Below are 17,192 nucleotides of genomic sequence, written 5' to 3' on the forward strand. Positions count from 1 at the left end.
CTTTCATGGGTTGCCACTTACAGTGAAGGCCAGACGCAGGGCATTCAGCTTCAGGGGGAAGTTCCTGATCCCCTGAATGGTTGAGAAGGCACTGTGGAAAAGGAGGAAATCTCCCATTTCAGAATCAACACAAACACCTCAATTCTGTTTACAGTGTACAGAACTTAAGCGGCCGTGACACTTACTGCAAAGCGGGCACCTCCCTCGCTGCAGCGCTGCCTCCAGTCGCCTGTAAGACCAAATATTCCACTTTAATTAATGCTGAACAGAATTGGAAACGGTACGACGACGCCTCATAACACTAGTGTGATTAGTTTTACCTCAGGAGCTGGTCCGGGCTGAGGCCAGTCAGAAGCGCTGGACTCCTGCTGAGGCTCTGGCTGGCAGGTGGTGTCCTCAGGCCATGAGTTGGCAAAGGAGGTCCACCCGTCATCGCCGATGACCAGGTCCTGATACGTGTGGAGCACCTGTAAAACAAACAACACACACTCTACACATCACATCTCACGCTGGGGAGAAGTGTAGCGTGTTGGCTTTCTGAGGTACGTTCTACAAGAACATGCAGATCAGTTCTGACTAGAACGTGCTAAAGTTACCTGAACGCCTCCAGATGTTTTGGGGGTGGAGCGCTTGGTGAAGCGGCCGGACGCTACACGGTGCAGGTGACCTTCGATGCGCTACAAAGACACAAGGCATTACCATGTGAGTCAAAGGCCATGAGGAAGCTAGACTTAGGAGAACGTGGCTGAGACGTCTTACCTCAGCAAAGGTCACCTGTGCTGCCGATGCGAACCAGATGGGGGCCTGTAAGAGAGAGGTTAGAGGGTTCATATGAATCACGTGAAGAATAATTAATTACATATAAAAATAATAGAGTAACAGAAACAACTGGAAGTGGAAGAGTTTATCTACCTCCTCAGAAGGTAGAAGAAGGTTGAAGAAGTCGTTGGTGAGAATCCACCACGACTGGGTCACGTCCCCCCGCATCAGGAGCACGTGGTGTCGGCGCACACAGATCTTCTGCAGAATAAAAAAACACACACAAGTAAGACGCAAAGCTCCAGATACGAGTAACTATACCAAAGGAGTCCTCACCTGCTGGTGTGGGTTGAGCCACAGTCTGTAGGAGAAGTGCTAACTCTACCACATAGGAACCATACAGACACGAGTAACCGTACCAAATGGGGGTTCTTCCCCACAGGAGGAAGTGCATACCTGGTTGTCCCGGATGTACCACCGCCGGTAGGAGAACCTAAGGGTCCAGATGGAACTGAGCACATCCTTGGGGCAATGATCCAGGATCAGCTGCTCCAGAAAGCGCCTGGGACACTGCAATGAGACACGGCAGAAAGACTGCAATGATCTGCATCCTATTAAATCATCTCTGCAGTATAAAGTATCTAGAACCTCCCAAATTCCAGTTAAAGCAACTGCATCATTTCTCTTACCCGGTACGGAATCACAGATCCAAACGGAGGGCTGAGGGTAAGCTGTCCGTCCTCTGCAGTGATGACCAGATGAATCGCTGGGTCTGAAAAAGAGAAACAGTGAAGACACCCCTCCTATCTTGAATACAGGACAGTGTGAGTCACATCCTCCATCTTGTAAACTTAGCTAACCTAGATAAGTACCCTAGCTAACTTAGCTAGCTAGCTTCAGACAGACCTCTGTTTCGCTGCTTAGCTTCTCCAACACTCAAATACACAAACACAGCTAGTGAGCACATTTTTACATGAGTCTATCTTTCGGCTTTAACGCTTTAAAGAGCTCTAGCTACCTTCTGCTGCGGTCTGGACAGCGGCATCGGCGGTCCTCGGTGTCCGCTGTCGATCTCGGGACCTGCGGGCAGAGAGGACATAATAAGCTCCGGCAGTGGCAGCTGCGACCCCAGCTGCGAACAGGAGGGGGCGCAAACGGAGCTCCACCGCCGGGGGGCGAAGAGCGAAGACGCCGCGCATCGTGGAAACAGCTGAAGTCGCTCTTTTAGAAGGAGGTGGAGGGTCCTCGTTGAAGGAGGTGGAGGGTCCTCGTTGAAGGAGGTGGAGGAGTCCTCGTTGAAGCAGGTGGAGGGGTCCTCGTTGAAGCAGGTGGAGGGGTCCTCGTTGAAGCAGGTGGAGGGGTCCTCGTCGAAGTTGTTGAGGTGGTTCTAGAGGAAGAAGAAGGAGTGGAGCTCGTCCAAAATGGAGCTGTTGTAGAGATGTAGTTGCTGCAGAAGAAGCAGGAGTTGGTCTCGTCGAAAAAGCTGAAAAGTTCTCAGAGGAGCAGAAAGAGCAGCTGAGCGCTGTGGGGGTCGGTAAACGACTGAGGCTCAACGTTCGTTCTACCGTTCTAGATTGTGACCTGGGTTCCACCTACGTTCTCTTACAGTTTAAAGGGAAACATGTTCAGTGTCTCCATGGCGACAGAGAGCGAAAATAACAGGGTTATCTAGAAAGGAGTTCAGGGACTAGTGAGGTTCTCCATTTACACTGAGGACTGAGTTCCCCACCCTCAGGTTCTGCACACAGTAGCGCTAAGAACCACGTTTGTCCCCCAGAAGTAGCTAGAAGTACCTCTATATCTGTTCTAGACATTGTTCTAGACTCTGAACACACAAAATCCACCTAGATATAAAGTTACCATTTGATCATGATCTCCAGAAGCTTTACAATCAGCCATAACATTAAAACCACTGAAATCAATAACGTTGATCATCTGCTTTTACAGTGGCGCCTTTCAAAAGGTTCAACAATGGACTAAAGTATTGGGACACCTGCTCGTTCAGCGTTAATTTCTGAAATCTAGGGTATTAAAATAGGTTTTCCTGCTTCTGTTGGAGTAACTGTCTTTTTCTACTAGATGTTGAAAATTGCTTTGAGGATTTGATTGCATTCAGCGATAAGAGTCACTGTTAGTGAGGGCAGGATGTTGGAGCATCACCAGCCCACAGTGTTGTACTCGTCTTCAGATCCTGCTGTTCTGATAGAATAAAAAAGTCACAGAAAAAACTTTACTTTTATTCAAATTTATGCAAATGATGGTGTTTTTTATGTTTAAAAATCACAATATATCACCTTGCTCACAGTATCACATTATATCACAGTATATTGGACCGTAACCCCTGTGTGATGAGGAACATCCTGGTACATCCAGCCTCTATCAGACATCTATCCTCTATTAAAAGGCTTCTGTATCTGTTATCAGTTCACATTATGTGTCCTTTATCTTCATTCATAATGTTCATCACTGTTAGCTTTTAGCCTCGCCCCCGCTCGCTTCCTCAGGTTTGTCTTCCTCAAGTCTCACCAGTGAAAACATAAGCTGCTGTTTCCTGTTGATTGGTGATCAGCTCCAGTTATATAAATATATATAAATATAGAAACTGTGTGTTTTTGAATTTGTATTATTTTGTGAGCTTTTGCACAGAAAAGTGGACTGGAGGTGCTTAAACTTAGCACAAAAAATAAGGACATTTATGTTTCATGACAGAGAAGATTTGGCAAATTTCTGGCAGAATTCCCATTTATAAAGGAAATGAACAGACTTTCCAACGGTATAAGATTTATTCCCAAGAAGCATTATTACACCAATCAAATAACCTGCCAATCACACATTAACTTACTTTTTGTGGTGGTTTATATATATCTAAGGACCTTAAACTGTAAGTGAAAGTCAACCCAAATATATTTGATTAAGTTATTTGAGAGAATAGAGAATTTCCTGTTTTCTATTAAAAAGTAAAAAATATACATAAAAAAGATTTTTTTTACCCTGAACTAAACTCTCATTAAGAATGGACCAATAGAAACACTCCAAAATGACCTGGATTAAAGTCTTATTACATTGGCTTCTATTGAAAGGTGAGAAGGTGTTTTGTGGGACAGTGATGATACATGTATGTGTGGATTCGTGTAAATCCTAAAGGTGGTTTCAAAGCTGGTTTAATTTGAAACAAACTCTGTAAGGCAATTATAATGCAGTAGCGCCCCCGTGTGGACATACTGGCTCAAGATTGTTCATGGGTCCTTTAATTTAATACCAGATCAATTCTGAATATTAATACATGCATTTCTTAAATAGCAATTATTTCAGTTGATTGTTTTATTGATGTGCAGGATGAACAACGATGACCATGTTTATTAGTTGCTTTTTAAATATTTATTTGGTGCAGCATCTGTTATCAACAATGATGACCCTTTTTTATATTATCATATTTAAATAAGAATATGAAACAATAAAGAAATGTGCTATTATTAAGTTTCCTAACTCTCTGTCATTACAGAGTTAACTTTGTGTGGTGTGGTGGAGGCCAGTCTGTTCCTGCAGAGTTGATGCACTACTGGACTGACTGGCCTCAGCTAACAGATGGTGGAATACGATGGATGACATCACTGGAAGGTGTTCCCTAATGTGTGAGATCTAAACCTTCCTGTAGTCTGGACCAGTGTCAGCTGCAGTGTTGAGGCTCCATCACACCGAATGGACAGAGAGAAAAAGACAGAAATGTGGGGTTAGATGGACTGTATCTACACAGAGTTCTCTAATACTCACAATAAACAGATACTGAAATAAAAACCGTGAAGAGTGACCATGTGAGACTGTAAGCTTTGCGAGTGGACGGGGCTAAGCCTTTTGTCATGTAACTTTTTGCAGAGTCTAATAGTGAGTACTATAGTACTATAGTGAGCTCTATAATTCAGGATTAAAAGAGAGGTTGGCTGACATGGAGTTGGATCCTGATGTGCTGAAGGTTCGAGACGCCTGAAATCCTGCAACCCAAAACGGGAAAGACCATCAGCGACAGAATTGCATTGTCCCGGAATATGTTCAGCAGTTAATATGAAATAATGAATAACCGATTGCCAAGTTTTGCCAAGAAAATCATACAAAAGATGCAAAACAAATGTCAGCTTTACAGCAAAACAGAACCGAGAAGAGTACTTAACACCAGCTCAAAAGGTCTTTGAAGAAAGAACTTTGCTGTGTCTTGCGGGACGAAGGCACCGAGGGCACATAGACTTGGGGAGGGGTTGTTAAAATGATTACACAGAGGAATACCCCTGTAGGAAAGGTACGCCACCTGTCCAGAGAAGTGCTTACAGATTCAGCACCAGGGAGAGCGCCCGGGACAACACCAAGGCAAACCTTGGGGCAGAGGGAAGGCACCTGGCTGTGAGACCCACACATGGAACAAGAAATGGCGGACCAACAGCTCCGTGTACACAACAGACCAATCCAGATGATTTAAACGAGTTAAACGACGAGTTAAACAGTGCGATAAAAGACGCTGACTTTGCGGAAAACGACTTATGATACTCATAACCTTGAATGATGTCAGATCTCACCTGGGAGCAAACCACCGCAGCGGCGGGAGGAACAAAAGGCAATGCTGATGATGCTGCATTGGAGTCTCCTGATAGAACTTTCACTAGAGCTTTCATTTCTCTAATACTGACAGATGGTGGAATACAATAGACATCATTAGTGGAAGGGTTTCCCTAATGTGTGAGATCATATGGTGAATGGAAGTCAGCTGCAGTGTTGAGGCTCCATCACACCGACAGACAGAGACAGAAAAGTAAAAGAAAGAAATGTGGGGTTAGATGGACTATATTGGACCTTCTTATCTACACAGAATTCTCTAATACCAAAAATAAACTTACAGAAATGAATAATAATTTAATAAATTAACAGGAGAGTGTGGTGAAGGCCAGTGAGTCTACCAGAGTCGGATTGAACTGACTGAGGCTCCATAACGCACACACATCATACATAAGAGGGAAAAAATGTGGGGTTAGATTGACTGTATTAGGTCTTCTCATATACACAGAGTTCTCTAATACTGAGAAAACACAGATACTAAAATTAATCGTTTACTTACAAGAGGGTGTGGTGGAGGCCAGTCAGTCCAGCAGAGTCGATGCACTGCTGGACTGACTGGATTAAGCTAGTCGATGTGGAAATGGACATCACAGCTGCCTGTCCTAGAACTCCAGTATGGAGGCTCCATCAGAGAGAAAAGGGAAAAACAGAAATGTGGGGTTAGACGTACTGTATTTCACCTTTTACTCTACAAACAGTTCTTTAATACTGACAATAAACAGATACAGAAATGGACCATTTACTAACAGGAAGGTGGGGTGGAGGCCAGGTCGTCCAGTAAAGCCGATGCACTACTGGACTGACTGGCCTCAATTAACAGGTGGTGGAATAAGTGGTGGTCCCAAAACCTTCCTCTAGCCTGGATCAGTGTCAACTGCAGTCCTGAGGCTCCATCACACCGATGTACAGAGATAGAAAAGTAAAAGACAGAAATGTGGGGTTAGATGGACTGTATTTAACCTTTTAATCTACACAGAATTCTCTAATACCAAAAATAAACTTACAGAAACTGTTTATTTACTTACGGGAAGGATTGATGGAGGCCAGTCAGTCCAGCAGAGTCAGACTGAACTGACTGATTGAGGCTCCATAAAGCAGACACACATCATAAAGAGGAGGGAAACAGAGATATAGGGTTAGATGGGCTGTAATAGATCGCATAATTTAGACACAGTTCTTTAATACTGACAATAAACAGATACTACAATGGATTGTTTACTGACGGGTGGGTGGGGTGGAGGCCAGTCAGTCCAGCAGAGTCAATGCACTACTGGACTTACTGGCCTGAGCTAACAGATGATGGAATAAATGGTGATTCTAAAACCTTCCTGTAATCTCGACCAGAGTCATCTGCAGTGTTGAGGCTCCATCACACCGATGTACAGAGACAGAAAATTAAAAGAAAAAAATGTGGGGTTAGATGTACTGTATTCGCCCTTCTCATCTACACAGAGTTCTCTAATGCTGACAATAAACAGATTGTGAAGGCCATTCATTCCTGGACTGACTGATTGAGGCTCCATAACGCAGACGCACGTCATATAGAGAAAGGAAACAGAAAAGTGGGGTCAGAGGGACTGAAATTAACAGTCTACGGACACAGACATCTAATCCTGACAAATAAATAGAACAAATACACAAGGAAATGAATTAAATAAATGACTCACAGTATTGTTTGGGGGGATGTGCTGGACGCCAGTCAGTCCAGTAGAGTCAGGGCACCTGCAAAGAAACAGAAAAAGAGTGGAGAGGCACTGCAAAAGTTTTAAAACACAAAATGGACAAATTCAACTACAAATAACACTGAATTACAGAAAATAAATAGAAAAGAACCTCACCTTATTTAATAAAACACACAAACACAACCTATATTACAACATACTAGAGAATTTATTAATTAATAAATATACTTATATTAATTAAACATTAATAATAACCATATAAAAAAATCCTCAGATTTTTAAAAATTAATATATTAAAACTATATTAAATAGGGGGAAGTCTTAGAGTGGGGGTTAAATGAGCTGTAAATGAATTTGAAATAATTAATAGAAGTATAATAGAATTAATAGGGAAGGTAGGGAGGGGTTAAAGAAAATAAAAGAAAATGATGACTTATTCCAAAGCCTCCAGGCTGTCCAGGAGCTGGTTGACGTGGCTCCCGACCAACTCCCACACGGCTGCGGCCACAGATACAGGGTCCTCGTACACAGACTCCTCCAGAGCAAAGATGGCCCCCAGGAAGCGCATCAGTGCGTTCTGAAAGCAATCAGAAGAAGAGGCTGTTGTCAAAGGAGGCAAACAAAACCCTTAAATCTACACCATGTCTGCTCTGAATGTCTGGAGGAGAAGCTGTGAGGTTCTCTCTTCTGTTTTGTAAAGAATTCTGAGGGTTACCTGGACCAGGAGCTGGTACTGCTGAGCCCCAGCACTGCTCTGCTCGGTGGTAGCAGAGAAAGAGGAAATCATGGCCATGAGATGATCCAGAAATCCCCCAGCCATCTGCAACAGTGTGAGAAATGGTACAGATGTGAGAAAGGCTGCTTAGTTCTGTGTAGGCTCTAATATCTAGAACACAACACACGCAAGAACTGAAAACGTCTCTTACCGGACAGATCGGAGGTCTCCCTCCAGCCTGAAGACCAAGGATCACCACCTCATAGACGATGTCTATAAAGTTGAAGTGCTGAATCTGAGAGTAGGAGGAAACACCAGGGTCAGAAGAACCATCCATTTTTCTACGAGGTACAAAGGTTTTCACTCAAGCCTGGTTAATGAAACTCACCCCAATCTGCGCCAGCTCCTCTTCAATTCCTTGATGGCAAGAAGGATCCTGAGCCAACGCAAGCAGTCGGTCGTACGCCAGCAGGAAGACGACCAGATTCTGCAGGATGAACAGAGAGATGTTTAAAATCACATTCATTCATTTTCATCACAGTGTTTTAAGTGTTTCGTGTTCATGTAGTTACCCTGTCGTTGAGATCGGCCAGGTCACTGAGAACTGCCTTGCCGGCCTCACAGACGTACTCTCTGCGCTCCGCGTCGCTCAGCAGGAACTACAGGAATGAAGAACGGGATGTTAGAGAAGGAAGAACACAAGACACAACTGAAGACCTTGAGATGTGAAAAAGTACTTTCATGGGTTGCCACTTACAGTGAAGGCCAGACGCAGGGCATTCAGCTTCAGGGGGAAGTTCCTGATCCCCTGAATGGTTGAGAAGGCACTGTGGGAAAAAGAGCAAATCTCCCATTTCAGAATCAACACAAACACCTCAATTCTGTTTACAGTGTACAGAACTTAAGCGGCTGTGACACTTACTGCAAAGCGGGCACCTCCCTCGCTGCAGCGTTGCCTCCAGTCGCCTGTAAGACCAAATATTCCACTTTATTTAATGCTGAACAGAATTGGAAACGGTACGACGACGCCTCATAACACTAGTGTGATTAGTTTTACCTCAGGAGCTGGTCCGGGCTGAGGCCAGTCAGAAGAGCTGGACTCCTGCTGAGGCTCTGGCTGGCAGGTGGTGTCCTCAGGCCATGAGTTGGCAAAGGAGGTCCACCCTGATACGTGTGGAGCACCTGTAAAACAAACAACACACACTCTATACATCACATCTCAAGCTGGGGAGAAGTGTAGCGTGTTGGCTTTCTGAGGTACGTTCTACAAGAACATGCAGATCAGTTCTGACTAGAACGTGCTAAAGTTACCTGAAAGTCTCCAGATGATTTGGGGGTGGAGCGCTTGGTGAAGCGGCCGGACACTACACGGTGCAGGTGACCTTCGATGCGCTACAAAGACACAGGGCATTACCCTGTGAGTCAAAGGCCATGAGGAAGCTAGACTTAGGAGAACGTGGCTGAGACGTCTTACCTCAGCAAAGGTCACCTGTGCTGCCGATGCGAACCAGATGGGGGCCTGAAAGAGAGAGGTTAGAGGGTTCATATGAATCACGTGAAGAATAATTAATTACATATAAAAAATAATAGAGTAACAGAAACAACTAGAAGTGGAAGAGTTTATCTACCTCCTCAGAAGGTAGAAGAAGGTTGAAGAAGTCGTTGGTGAGGATCCACCACGACTGGGTCACGTCCCCCCGCATCAGGAGCACGTGGTGTCGGCGCACACAGATCTTCTGCAGAATAAAAAAACACACGCAAGTAAGACGCAAAGCTCCAGATACGAGTAACTATACCAAAGGATTCCTCACCTGCTGGTGTGGGTTGAGCCACAGTCTGTAGGAGAAGTGCTAACTCTACCACATAGGAACCATACAGACACGAGTAACCGTACTAAATGAGGGTTCTTCCCCACAGGAGGAAGTGCATACCTGGTTGTCCCGGATGTACCACTGCCGGTAGGAGAACCTAAGGGTCCAGATGGAACTGAGCACATCCTTGGGGCAATGATCCAGGATCAGCTGCTCCAGAAAGCGCCTGGGACACTGCAATGAGACACGGCAGAAAGACTGCAATGATCTGCATCCTATTAAATCATCTCTGCAGTATAAAGTATCTAGAACCTCCCAAATTCCAGTTAAACCAACTGCATCATTTCTCTTACCCGGTACGGAATCACAGATCCAAACGGAGGGCTGAGGGTAAGCTGTCCGTCCTCCGCAGTGATGACCAGATGAATCGCTGGGTCTGAAAAAGAGAAACAGTGAAGACACCCCTCCTATCTTGAATACAGGACAGTGTGAGTCACATCCTCCATCTTGTAAACCTAGCTAACCTAGCTAAGTACCCTAGCTAACTTAGCTAGCTAGCTTCAGACAGACCTCTGTTTCGCTGCTTAGCTTCTCCAACACTCAAATACACAAACACAGCTAGTGAGCACATTTTTACATGAGTCTATCTTTCGGCTTTAACGCTTTAAAGAGCTCTAGCTACCTTCTGCTGCGGTCTGGACAGCGGCATTGACGGTCCTCGGTGTCCGCTGTCGATCTCGGGACCTGCGGGCAGAGAGGACATAATAAGCTCCGGCAGTGGCAGCTGCGACCCCAGCTGCGAACAGGAGGGGGCGCAAACGGAGCTCCACCGCCGGGGGGCAAAGAGCGAAGACGCTGCGCATCGTGGAAACAGCTGAAGTCGCTCTTCTAGAAGGAGATGGAGGGTCCTCGTTGAAGGAGGTGGAGGGTCCTCGTCGAAGGAGGTAGAGGAGTCCTCGTTAAAGGAGATGGAGGGGTCCTCGTTAAAGCAGGTGGAGGGGTCCTCGTCGAAGGAGGTGGAAGGGTCCTCGTTAAAGGAGGTGGAGGGGTCCTCGTTGAAGCAGGTGGAGGGGTCCTCGTTAAAGGAGGTGGAGAGGTCCTAGTTGAAGGAGGTGGAGGGGTCCTCGTCGAAGTTGTTGAGGTGGTTCTAGAGGAAGAAGAAGGAGTGGAGCTCGTCCAAAATGGAGCTGTTGTAGAGATGTAGTTGCTGCAGAAGAAGCAGGAGTTGGTCTCGTCGAAAAAGCTGAAAAGTTCTCAGAGGAGCAGAAAGAGCAGCTGAGCGCTGTGGGGGTCGGTAAACGACTGAGGCTCAACGTTCGTTCTACCGTTCTAGATTGTGACCTGGGTTCCACCTACGTTCTCTTACAGTTTAAAGGGAAACATGTTCAGTGTCTCCATGGCGACAGAGAGCGAAAATAACAGGGTTATCTAGAAAGGAGTTCAGGGACTAGTGAGGTTCTCCATTTACACTGAGGACTGAGTTCCCCACCCTCAGGTTCTGCACACAGTAGCGCTAAGAACCACGTTTGTCCCCAAGAAGTAGCTAGAAGTACCTCTATATCTGTTCTAGATCTGTTTCTGAGAAGCAAGACAGCTTTTTTTGTGATCAAGAATTTTTATTTCACAAAACAACCAACAACAAGGGTATGGGGGCAACAGACGACTCCAAGCGAAGTCCAGGAGTAGTTCAGTTTTGTAGGATTGCCTTTTTAGCTGCAGTAAATCCAGTAAATGTCAGACCCTCAGTATCGTGCTCTCCCCCAGGGGGGTTGCGAGCTGCCTCCCACAGGCCCAAATAAGGACTTCTGTTCTATTTCCGTTCATGTGTGTCGATTCAGAGACTCGGTTCGTGTTCGTTTACGTTCATGTGTGTTTGGTTCAGTTCGTTTGTGTTCACGTGTGTTTCGGTTTTGATTGTTTTTGTTCCTTGTTTAAGTCATGCGTTTCACCTGAGGCTGGCGGTACTTAAGGAGCCTGGACGTCTTAGTCCGAGGCCAAATTGCATGTTTGGAACCGAGAGGCAGCTCGAGAGGTGTGTTAGGACCAGCTTCTGTTCGACTTCCTTGTTCGTAAGCAGGCCATCCGGCCATCCAAGGACTCAGCGAGGCTCGCTCACTCTCAGCCAAGATAGACCCATGACTCTCATTCCAGCTAGGCGACCCACGCTCACACAGTAGTACCACGTTTGGTCGGCCTAGCCGTTTTTGGTTCTGCAGCTGGTCTCCTAGCTCTCTTCCCTTCATTTAGAAGTAGTCTCAGCGCCGGTCTAGCGCGTCTTTAGTTCACCCCTGGTTGCCCCAGGCTCTGCCTGCAGGTTTTCGTTAGAGTCCCCCAGTCTTAGGTGTGTTTGTTTTCGCCCTCTGGTTTTTCAAGTTTGTGTCGTGTTCATCTGTATGCCTTTGTGTTCATCCCTCTGTGTCTGGCCTAACCCGCCATGACAGTAAACAGTAGTTTATTCTGTATGACCTTTAACCCTATATTGGAGTTGTCATTCCGGAGACTCAAACATGGGTCATAATTTCACTCAATTTCCAGTAAATCAGACAACACTGAATTGATCTATTTCCAGAGTTTTCCCAGAACATATTTAAAATGGACCAGCAGCAGTGTTGGTACATATATGACAATGATTGGTAGTTTGGAGCTTCATTTTAAATCTTCTATATGGTGTCAGGTATGCTCTGTGAATGACCTTAAAATCAGTAAGTTGATGTGTTACATTTTTGGAAGGCCTGTTAAGATCAGACCAAGTAGTTCCCCATTCTGGAGTATGATTTAAGGCATGATGCAGCAACTGAAAGAGGTTTCATAGTAGCTTCAATCAACTTGCGGTAGATCCTGGATACACATCCTTTGGAGGGCATATATGGTTGGATCCGATCCAGCTATGGGAAAGCACCATGGAAGCCCATAGGTTTTTAACCCTGAAATGCTCTATAAAACATCAAATTCCTTCATTACAGATTGAATGGAGACATCCACGCTGTCTAAACACAGAAGAATGTCATCAGCATAAAGCGAAATAAAGTTGCTGTGATCTTGATTTGTGATAGGAAATATTGAGGATTGTTGAACAGCTTGTGCTAAAGGTTCTAAAGACAGACAAAATCAATGGGGGGAGATTGGACACCCTTGTCTAGTCCCACGCTCTAGCTGAAATGCAGGGGACATTAGATTGTTGGTTAATACTGATGCTGCAGGAGAATGATACAGTGTTCGCAGCACTGAAATAAACGTTGTACCCAAACCCAAAATGTTCAGGGACTGCTCACATATAACTCCACTCAGCCTATCAAAGGCTTTCTCCACGTCCAAAGAGAGAACTGCACAAGAGCTAGGAAATGTAGGTGCAGCGTCCAAAATCTGAAATAATCTCCGGATATTATCTGAGGCAGGACGGCCATTTATGAACCCAGTTTGGTCTTCCCTTATTAAAGCATGTTCCACAGTTTCCAACAGCAAAGAGAGAACCTTAGCAAATAATTTGACGTCGCTACAAATAAGAGAAACAGGCCTGTAGCTTGAACATTGTAACAGGTCTTTTCCTTTCCAGGAATCCAGTATAAGAGGTCCCACTAAATCCCAAAGTTCCACATACAAATCAGGTGGGGAGCCATCCAGACCCAAAGCAAGAGAGCTGTGTGGAGAAACTGCTCACTCAGGTGAAAATCTCCAATGAACAGTTTTTGTTGTGGTTTTAAATCACTTCAGCATGCTTCCAATAATGAGCTTCAGCCTAAAAGACAAATTCAGTGGAGATGCTGGGGATTGAACCCAGGACCTCATACATGCAAAGCATGCGCTCTACCACAAAGCTACATCCCCAACTGGCTGCAGGTTGTTGGCAATGTGCCCATGGGACAAGCCAAAGCTTTAAACTTACAGCAAGGGAAGAGTTAAAATCCTGCATAGTCAGCATTTTAACATAGTAAGCTCGAACATCATATATGATAGGGCATGCAAAAGCTACCAGCAAAGTGACATTGGGCAGAATCTTCCAAGAAAGAAGGCACAGACGGGGGTCGAACCCATGATCTTCGTTTTACAAGACCAACGCCTTGCCACTTGGCCACCATGCCTGCCAGTCAACCCACCTAGTCCCATGACTCTATGCCTCAACTGGTCACCTAACAATTCTTGGCTGACTCAATGAATAAATTCTTGCTAAATGCTCAGTTTGACCTTTTAGCAAAAGTTGGTGTGACCTCTGCTTCAGTACAAGAATTTGCATGTACTCCCATCCTGGGCACCTTGCAACACATGTGGCAGAACTTGTCTAGAACTAAATGTCTGGTTTGTGTTTCTCTGAAGTTGCAAAGAAATACTCTAATAGGTCAGACAATGAAGAAAAATTCCTGATCCACGTAGTCTGAAGTTGCAAAAAACAGCCCAGCAGGTTATAACATGGAGATGCAAGGGTTTGAACCCTGGACCTCATACATGCAAAGCATACTCTCTACCACTGAGCTACATCCCAAACTTGCTGTAGGTTGTCGACAATGTGCCCATGGGACAAGACAACGCTTTAAACTTACAGAGAGGTCAGAGTTAAAATCCTGCATAGTCAGCATTTTAACATAGTAAGCTGGAACATCATATATGATGGGGCATGCAAAAGCTACCAGCAAAGTGACATTGGGCAGAATCTTCCAAGAAAGAAGGCACGGACAGGGGTCGAACCCATGATCTTCGGTTTAGAAGACCGACGCCTTACCACATGGCCACCACGCCAGCTCATCAACTGTGCTAGTCCCATGACTCTATGCCTCAACCGGTCTCCTGACAATTCTTGACTGACTCAATGAATAAAATTCTTGCTAAATGCTCAGTTTGACCTTTTAGCAAACGTTGGTGTGACCTCTGCTTCAGTACAAGAATGTGCATGTACTCCCATCCTGGGCACCGTGCAAGACATGCGGCAGAATTTGTCTAGAACTAAATGTCTGCTTTGTGTTTCTCTGAAGTTGCATGGAAATACTCTAAAAGGTCAGACAGTGAAGAAAAATTCCTGATCCTCGTAGTCTGAAGTTGCAAAAAACAGCCCAGCAGGTTATAACATGGAGATGCAGAGGATTGAACCCTGGACCTCATACATGCAAAGAATGCACTCTACCACTGAGCTACATCCCCTCTGCCAATCTTCCGTTTGAGGAACCCAAGAGCATGAGTAAAAGTAAGACATTCAGCAAAAATGGGGGGGATTTGATTAACATGTAATAAAAGCTCCCATTAAGCTTCTTTTTGCTTGGAAAAGGCACGAACGGGGAACGAACCCGTGATCTTCGGTTTACAAGACAAACGGCTTGCCACTTGGCCATCGCGCCCACAGCCTTGTTTTTGAAATGGCGTGGAAGCACTGGACAAATGTACCTGTAAAAGCAACAGGAGTTATTTACCTGAGCATAACAGTAAACATCCTTCTGATACTGTCTCAGAAAATGCAAATCAAGCAAGTTCCTCCAGCTGCAAATGCCTTTTTAATGAATATTTTTTGTTGTGGTTTTGATTCACTTCAGCATGCTTCTAATAATGAGCTTCAGTCTAAAAGACAAATTCAGTGGAGATGGCGGGGATTGAACCCAGGACCTCATACATGCAAAGCAGGTGCTCTACCACTGAACTACATCCCCTCTGCCAATCTTCAGTTTGAGGAACCCAATAGCATGAGTAAAAGTAAGAAATACAGCAAAGACGGGGAGGATTTGATTAACATGTAATAAAAGCTCCCATTAAGCTTCTTTTTGCTTGGAAAAGGCTCGAATGGGGATCGAACCCGTGATCTTCGGTTACCTGAGCATAACAGTAAAAATTCTTCTGATACTGTCTCAGAACATGCAAATCAAGCAAGTTCCTCCAGCTGCAAATGCCTTTTTAATGAACAGTTTTTGTTGTGGTTTTGATTCACTTCAGCATGCTTCCAATAATGAGCTTCAGTCTAAAAGACAAATTCAGTGGAGATGCTGGGGATTGAACCCAGGACCTCATACATGCAAAGCATGCGCTCTACCACTGAGCTAAATCCCCAACTTGCTGTAGGTTGTTGACAATGTGCCCATGGGACAAGCCAATGCTTTAAACTTACAGTGAGGGCAGAGTTAAAATCCTGCATAGTCAGCATTTTAACATAGTAAGCTGGAACATCATATATGATGGGGCGTGCAAAAGCTACCAGCAAAGTGACATTGGGCAGAATCTTCCAAGAAAGAAGGCACGGACAGGGGTCGAACCCATGATCTTCGGTTTACGAGACTGACGCCTTACCACACGGCCACCACGCCAGCTCACCAACTGTGCTAGTCCCATGACTAATAGCCTCAACCGGTCTCCTGACAATTCTTGGCTGACTCAATGAATAAAATTCTTGCTAAATGCTCAGTTTGACCTTTTAGCAAACGTTGGTGTGACCTCTGCTTCAGTACAAGAATGTGCATGTACTCTCATCCTGGGCACCTTGCAACACATGCGGCAGAATTTGTCTAGAACTAAATATCTGGTTTGTGTTTCTCTGAAGTTGCAAAGAAATACTCTAATAGGTCAGACAATGGAGAAAAATTCCTGATCCTCGTAGTCTGAAGTTGCAAAAACCTGCCCAGCAGGTTATAACACGGAGATGCAGGGGATTGAACCCTGGACCTCAAACATTCAAAGCATGCGCTTTACCACTGAGCTACATCCCCTCTGCCAACCTTCTTTTTGAGGAACCCAAGAGCATGAGAAAAAATAAGACATTCAGCAAAGATGGGGAGGATTTGATTGAAATGTAATAAAAGCTCCCATTAAGCTTCTTTTTGCTTGGAAAAGGCACGAACCCGTGATCTTCGGTTTACAAGACCGACGCCTTGCCACTTGGCCATCGCGCCCACAGCCTTGGTTTTGAATTGGCGTGGAAGCACTGGACAAATGTACCTGTAAAAGCAACTGGAGTTAATTACCTGAGCATAACAGCAAACATTCTTCTGATACTGTCTCAGAACATGCAAATCAAGCAAGTTCCTCCAGCTGCAAATGCCTTTTTAATGAACAGTTTTTGTTGAGGTTTTGATTCACTTCAGCATGCTTCCAATAATGAGCTTCAGTCTAAAAGACAAATTCAGTGGAGATGCTGGGGATTGAACCCAGGACCTCATACATGCAAAGCATGCGCTCTACCACAGAGCTACATCCCCTCTGCCAATCTTCGGTTTCAGGAACCCAAGAGCATGAGTAAAAGTAAGACATACAGCAAAGATGGGGAGGATTTGATTGACATGTAATAAAAGCTCCCATTAAGCTTCTTTTTGCTTGGAAAAGGCACGAACGGGAATCGAACCCGTGATCTTCGGTTACCTGAGCATAACAGTAAACATTCTTCTGTTACTGTCTCAGAACATGCAAATCAAGCAAGTTCCTCCAGCTGCAAATGCCTTTTTAATGAACAGTTTTTGTTGTGGTTTTGATTCACTTCAGCATGCTTCGAATAATGAGCTTCAGACTAAAAGACAAATTCAGTGGAGATGCTGGGGATTGAACCCAGGACCTCATACATGCAAAGCATGCGCTCTACCACTGAGCTACATCCCCAAATTGCTGTAGGTTGTTGACAATGTGCCCATGGGACAAGCCAAAGCTTTAAACTTACAGTGA

At 45.0% G+C, this 17,192-nt stretch overlaps 2 non-coding genes across 2 annotated transcripts; both read right to left on the reverse strand.

The window, feature by feature from the left end:
• Positions 1-16,174: 16,174 nt before the first annotated feature.
• trnas-uga (transfer RNA serine (anticodon UGA)) lies at positions 16,175-16,246 on the reverse strand. Its single transcript has one exon. It is a non-coding gene; the product is annotated as a tRNA-Ser (tRNA).
• Positions 16,247-17,057: 811 nt separating this feature from the next.
• On the reverse strand, positions 17,058-17,129 carry trnaa-ugc (transfer RNA alanine (anticodon UGC)). Its single transcript has one exon. It is a non-coding gene; the product is annotated as a tRNA-Ala (tRNA).
• Positions 17,130-17,192: the final 63 nt, after the last annotated feature.

Source organism: Salminus brasiliensis, chromosome 6, assembly GCF_030463535.1.
Source record: "Salminus brasiliensis chromosome 6, fSalBra1.hap2, whole genome shotgun sequence".
In the NCBI taxonomy this organism is placed as follows: domain Eukaryota; kingdom Metazoa; phylum Chordata; class Actinopteri; order Characiformes; family Bryconidae; genus Salminus; species Salminus brasiliensis.